Below are 5,874 nucleotides of genomic sequence, written 5' to 3' on the forward strand. Positions count from 1 at the left end.
TCCCTTGTGATACATCTCTTGATTTATTGAGTTAAAGTAAAAGATTGACAAAATGAGGAAGTCTCATAATAAGATGAAATGATGCAATGGCTGTAAACAGACAAATTGTCACAGAAGTTTTTAAATTGGAAAAGACTGGATAGCACCTAACAACAACACCTTGCAAGGGGTTTAATGCACTTTATTGGTGGTATTGGCTGGTGTTAATACCTAGGGGGGCCACAGCACCTTATTTATATGTTGTGGTATTGTCGGGTGTCATCAAGTCAACCATGACTCTTAGTAACCCTAAGAACAGCAGACCTCAAACTTGCTCTCTCCTGTGCCATCCTCACATGTCACTGTGTCAGTCCAGCTTATTGAAGGTCTTGCTCTCCAATGCTCCACCTTGCTCAGCGTGACATCTTTTTCCAAGATCTGTCTCCTCCTGACAACATGCCCAGGGTATGTGAGATGAAGTTTCACCATCCTTACCTCTAAGGAGCACCCTGGCTGCACTTTTTCCAAGGTGTATGTATTTGTTCTTTTGCCAGTCCATGGAATATTCACTACTTTTCTTCAGCACAACAATTCAAATACATCAATTCGTCTTGATTATCTGTATTCATTGTCCAACTTTCAGATGTATAGAAAGTAATTGAAAATATCATGGCCTGGATCAGGCACTTCTTTATCTTTAAACTAGCATTATTTCTCTCTGGCACTTTATAGAGGTCCTTGACAGCAGATTTTTCCAATGTAACATGTCGTTTGATTTCTTGACTGCTATTTCCATGAATGTCAATTGTGGAGTCAAGTAAATGAAATAATTGACAACATCAATCTTTTCTCCATCCAATGGTAATGAATTTTTTTTCTTGATGTTGAGATGTAGTCCAAATTAAGGGCTGTAGTTTTTTATCTCTTGCAGCAAGTTTATCAAATCCTATTGACTTTCTGCAGGCAAGGTTGTGTCACCTGCATAACACAGGTTGTTAAGTCTTACTCTAATCCTGATGCTACATTCTTCTCCATATAATCCAGATCCTCAAATTATTTATTCAGCATACAGAAAGAATACAACTTTGACACAGATTTTTCCTGATTTTAGACCATCCAGTGCTCCCTTACTGTGATAAGACAATTGCTTCTTGGTCTAGGTATAGATTTCATGTGAGCATTCTGGGATTCCAATTCTTCTCAATGTTATGCCTAATTTATTATGATCTATTTAGTCAAATGCTTTTGCAAAGTCAATAAAACACAAGTAAACTTCTTTTGGTTATTCTCTGCTTTCAGACAAAATCTGACAACAGCTATGATATCCTTCATTTCATGGCCTCTTCTGAATCCAGCTCAAATTTCTGGAAGTTCCCTGTTGACACTCAGGCCCTATGATATGGGGCCCAACTCAATAATTCAGAAAATTCTTCACATCTCAAGATCTATAAAGTCTCTTTGACTCCATAAGGAGACATGGTCAGAGGTTATTGGCACACAGACATGGGATGACTAGGAAGCCTACCACAGTCATTTATATGGCACACTCACACTTAGGTGGCTTTGACTTGATAAGTTAGTGATCCATGAATTGCTCTTACACGTGGCACTTTCACATTGCAAGCTCCTCCCCTTAATCTTGGAGCCCCTGTCCTCCAATCACCATCTGCAGCTTCTGTCACAGTTCACTCTCTGATTTGACTCTAGTGGAAGCTTCTGACAGGTGTCTACTGGAACCACTCTGTACTCTTGGGAGAATATTCTTGCCCAGAGGCATTCACTCCAAAAGAGCTTTTTTGCCCCTATTTTTTTATTTTTCACTCAATCATTGATTTACATTTTGTTTTATAATCTTAATTGCAATTCATCAATGCCTTTTATCAAATTCCCACTCAACCTTGACAATTCCTTCACCCTCTCAATCTGTCCACTTTGCTCATTGTTCTTGTGATTGTGTGTTTTCGAGTCTGCTCTGACTTACAGCGACTTCATGTACAACAGCTCTGAACCCCGATCCATTCTGAGCCAATTCCATCATCTCTGACACATGTACCCCCCCTTATCCCAGTCACCAAGCCAATCCATCTCATCAAGGTCTTCCTCACTTGCATTGTCCCTCCACCCTCCCAACCATTATGTCCCTCTCCAAGGACTGATCTCTCCTTGCAACGTACCCCAAGTGTGTCCATTATGTTAACCTAGTATTTTTCCTGTCACCTTTCGTTCCTTCACATCCTTTCTCCTCTCCGCTGCCCCCTCCCCATTTGAATAGTTATACATGTCCTGTTCCTATTTGCTGCGATACCACATTGTTCATGCACCCATTCTTTCAAGTTGGTCTTCTTTTCCCCTGATCCTTTACGGTCATTGTCTGCATTCTATTGTACTCTTCCCTTTCCCCACCCAAATAACCCCTCTTGTTATCACAGTGTGGTCCTAACAGAATTTGTCTTTTTGCCACTACGTTATTTCTCTCAGCATAGTGTCTTATGATGGTTGATGTTGTGTAGTGCTTATGAATTCTTCATTGTTTTGTAAGGCTGCAGAATATTTGATCGCATATATGTACTACAATTTATCTGTTCTTTTTGTTGATGGACATTTGGACTGTTTCTATCATTTTGCTATTTTGAACAATGCTGCAATAAACATAGGTGTGCAGTATATCAGTTTGTGTCTCAACTCTGATTTCCCTGAGGTATATTCCCAGTAGTGAAATCGATGGGTCACAGGGGATTTCTGTTTTCACTTTTTGAGGGAACACCAAACTGTCTTCCATAGTGGTTGTACCACAGAGAAGCTCTTTGGCATCATGAAGAGTTCTTAGACATACCTGGTGAGAACTTGAACAGATGTTGACCCTCTCTGAATAGAGTCCACTTGATATAAAACTACGAGGCTATATGAGGAGATAGGTAGTCAAAGGCAGAGTTGTGTTTTCATAAGTGAAGATTCTGCACAGAAAATCCAGGGTCCACCCGTTTAAATTCAACTCCTTTGAGATATGCTCCTGTGGGTGGAAGTGCAGCAAACAGCCTTGGTGGGGGGCAACCTGGGAGGAGGTGTTTTCACGCTCTTCTTACAATTCCTGCTCTGAAGCCCCACCTCCCATGCTCTGATCTCCTCTCCTATCCTGAGGATCTCTCACATCTACCAAGCATGCTCTTCAGTCTTATCAAAGACTTTTATGTCATCTCTTTTCTATAGAGAGAAAAATCAAAGCTGTGCAAAGGTGCAGGGCACAATAACACACATCCAGGTGACACCTGCTCAATGGCGATAATTGTAATAATGTTTGCTTACAATTATTGACAAAGAAACAAAACGTCACAGAGATAAGAAATTTTCATTTGTGTCCCTGCTCAGCTCCTTTTCCTTCATAATGTTAACTTTCTCATTTTTAGAGGAAATCATTATCCCAACTCTAGTGTATCCAGGTTCTAATTCTTTATCTGTAAATGCATGCATAAATGCATGCACAAATAAAAGAGTGTTTTTCTCTGTATTTCTTTTTTATTTGAATGAAAGTTACAAATGATAGTTATTCATTGAATAGTTCATACAGTATTTTAATAAAATTAATTGTAATTTATTACTGTAATTAAGCACAATGCTTAATCAAGTCCTGACTGTACATTAGAGAATTCTAGGGGCCTAACAAAAGACTGAATTTCTGTAGTGGTTTGAATCCACAAGTCGCTCCACAGGAGAAAGCTGAACAATCTCCTCCTGTACTATTACAGCTTCAGAAACCTGCTGGAGGGTTCACTATAAGTTCAACTCAACAGCAATGAGGAGGAGGGGTATTGCATATTGCTCTTCTCTTCACCTAATGCCTCTATTTATTAATCTCGCTCCCCTCTCCCTCCCTTCTCATCACTGGTAACCACCCCAGAATGATTCTGTGTATAAAGCTTTCCTTAGCTTCTTATAAAAAGGATCTTATTATACATAATATTCCTTTTGTAATTGACTTGTCATTCTGCATAATTTGTTCTAGATGTATTCATTTTGTTTAGTGTTTCATAATTTTTTATCACTTTTGGTCATGCATAATGGCCATTGTTGGACACATAGTTGTTTTCATCTTTTTTATTACTGTAAATGATGCTGTAGTAAACATGAGGGTTCAAAAGTCAGTTTGTGTCATAACTTTTATTCAATACAATATATGCCTAATGACAATAAGGCAGTAGAATTGTTGGATCTAATAGTATTTCTTATCCCAACTTTCTAAAGAACTGCCAGAATGTTTTCCATAGTGGTTTTGCCATTTTATATTTTTTCCAGCAGTGAATGAGAGTTCTAATCTCTCCATACCCTCACTAGCATTTGTTGTTTGCCACTTTACTGAACATGCCATTATTACCGGGATGAGATGATGCCTTGTTGTTTTGATTGGTGTCTCTGCACTAGCTAAAGACAAAAATAGATAATCAGAAGAGACTCTGAAAAGTGCACTAGAATGAAAACAGGACAATGCAAAGGGGGGGAAATGCTGAAATAAAAGAAATGAACAGACGATTTCAAAGGTAACCCAGGAAGACAAAGCAAAAATTATAACAAAATGTGCCAAGAACTGAAGTTAGAATAGCAAAAGGGAACAACATGCTTGGCAATAGCCAAGTTAAAGAAATGAAAAATTAATTCAAGCTTCAAGTTGCTTTGTTAAGGACTCTATAAACAAAATTTTGAATGATGCAGAAAGCATCAAAAGAAGATAGAAGGAATGCACAGAATCACTGACTGAAAAGAATTGGTCAACACTGAACCATTACAGGAAATAGCGTATGATCAAGAATCAAGGGTAATGAAGGAAGAAATTCAAGATGCACTGAGGGCACTGGGGGGATGGGGGCAGGGGGGCAAAACCCCAGGAATTGACAGATTAACAATTGTGTATTTCAACAAATGAATGCACCCCCTGGATATGCTCACCATTCTGTGCTAAGCTACCTGATCAACTAACTGGGAGATCTGTATTTGTCCCAATTCCAAAAATGTCATCTGACAGAATGTGGATATTACTGAACAATATTATTAATATTACAAACAAGTAAAACTTGCTGAAGATTGTTTTAAAAATAGCTGGAAGGGCAGTGGGTGGGATCGAGATGGCCACGGAGGGGAATGTGGAGCTTGAACTGGAGACTGAGATGAGTGGCCCTGACGGCTTCCCGAGAAGCCAATGAAGCACAATAGTGATGTGGCAGACCTGGAACATCACCAACTATGTGGAGGAGGAGGAGATTCAGAGTTCCTATCTAGAGGCGACCATGTTCCTGATTGGAGACATGCAGTTCAGGGAGCAGAAAGCCAGACAGGAGCAGGAGAAGGAGTTGGAAAAAGTCAACATCAAGAAGGAAGATCTGGAACTGATAATGACTTAGAGGAAAATCTCAAGGGCCACTGCAGAACAAAGTAGGAGCACATGGGCAGTGTGCTGGAGGCTCTTATTGCCCTAATCAACTAAACATATTCAAAAGACTATTTATTGTAATAAAAATGGGGGGGGCAGGAGGGAGGACTGGGCAGGGAGAAAAGTGCAACAATGAATGAATGGAAATCCAAAATCTCTGTAAATGTTCATTAAAATTATTAAAATAAAATCTAGAAAGAAAAAAATGGTTTTGTCTTAAAAAAAAAAGACTGGATTGTGGGAACTGCCAAGAACACAAGTTACATTCAGAAGAGATCATGACACAAGGGACATCACTGCTGAAGATCAAAGACTACAGCCCTCCATGTGTATTACATCTCAACATCAAGAAAACAAAGAATATTAACCACTGGACCAAAAGTCAACATCATGATAGAGGGAGAAAATACCAACATTGTGCAAGATTTCATTTACCTTAGATTCAATAACCATGGTCACAGCAGTCAAGAGATGAA

At 39.2% G+C, this 5,874-nt stretch overlaps 1 pseudogene; it reads left to right on the forward strand.

Moving 5' to 3' along the window:
- Positions 1 to 5,093: 5,093 nt before the first annotated feature.
- Positions 5,094 to 5,452, forward strand: LOC102875934 (annotated as a pseudogene).
- Positions 5,453 to 5,874: the final 422 nt, after the last annotated feature.

This window comes from Elephantulus edwardii, unplaced genomic scaffold (genome assembly GCF_000299155.1).
Source record: "Elephantulus edwardii isolate Elephantulus edwardi_28Jun2011 unplaced genomic scaffold, EleEdw1.0 scaffold00436, whole genome shotgun sequence".
NCBI classification, from domain to species: Eukaryota; Metazoa; Chordata; class Mammalia; order Macroscelidea; family Macroscelididae; genus Elephantulus; species Elephantulus edwardii.